The sequence below is a fragment of the Triticum dicoccoides genome, chromosome 6A (assembly GCF_002162155.2).
Source record: "Triticum dicoccoides isolate Atlit2015 ecotype Zavitan chromosome 6A, WEW_v2.0, whole genome shotgun sequence".
In the NCBI taxonomy this organism is placed as follows: Eukaryota; Viridiplantae; Streptophyta; class Magnoliopsida; order Poales; family Poaceae; genus Triticum; species Triticum dicoccoides.
This window is the reverse complement of record NC_041390.1, coordinates 50734851-50736044: the sequence shown is the minus strand read 5'-3', so window position 1 is coordinate 50736044 and position 1194 is coordinate 50734851.

Genomic DNA, 1194 nt, shown 5'->3' with positions numbered 1-1194 from the left:
GGTGAGGGAGGGAAGAGTGGCGTGGGTGGAGCGGCGGAGGGCGGGCGGCGGGGAGCAGCGGCGGGCGGCGGCGGCAGCTAGCTAGCGCGGGTCGGGGTCGGGGACGAACGAGTGGAGGGGGGGACGAACGAGTGGAGGGGGTGAGCGGGGAGTGGATAAGGGAACTATGCCGACGGCTTAGCCGTCGGCATATATTAGTCATGCCACGTGGCATATATGCCGACGGCTAAGCCGTAGGCATAGGTATATTTCTTTTTTTATACAAGTTAATTACAAACTAGTCGTATACATGTTAATTACACACCTGGCATATATTATTAACTGTCTTCAAATATATTTTTAGTGTATATTATTTTCAAACGCATTGAAAAGTTTCGTATATATATAAAATATTTGTACGTACATATTAAATATTTTCAAATACACGTTCTTGAATTTTTTTTGAATGATACATGGTATATAATTATATTAAAAATGATACATGGTACCGTTACCGAGTGCCTGACGATCCGGCATAGTTTTATTTTCCTTTTTTATTTTAATGTTTTCTTATAGTTATATATTTATTCTTTTTTATTTCATATAGATTTTTTAATTTTTTTATAGTTATAATTTTCATTTTTTATGTGTTATTATTTCATATAGATTTTTTATTTTTTTAAACCGCTCGGCCCTCTCCTCTCCCGGAACCACACAGAGGGGAGGGGAGGGGAGGGGAGGGGAGGCGCCGAATTCGAGCAGCTTTGTCCGCCAAGGCCGTGGCCTGGTCGACGGTGAGGTGGGGGTGGGGGCTGGGGTAGCTTAGTTCGTCAGGTGAGTGAAGGGGGAGGGGGTCATCGACAGAGGGACACCTGGGAGCAACATCCGGGCCAAACCCACAGCTACATATCCACACCGTGTAGACCCGACATGTCTGCTTTCCCCCTCCAGGTGCCGGCGGCGGCGCCGTCCGTGAGGGGGGGGCACACCCCGGAGACGCGTGCCGGCTCTTAGGACATGCCACAACACCACCCCGCATGTATGAGGGCCCGGTACGACGCTCCGGTGGCATTGCTACCCCCGAGGGCCCCCGTCCCGCCTAACCCAGGAGCGGTTGACCACGAGATCTAACCCTTTGACTTCCCACGGACGGTCTTTGACCAGTGGACCTCTCCAGCCGGTTGTGTCAGGTCGGCCCATAGGGACACCCGGGAG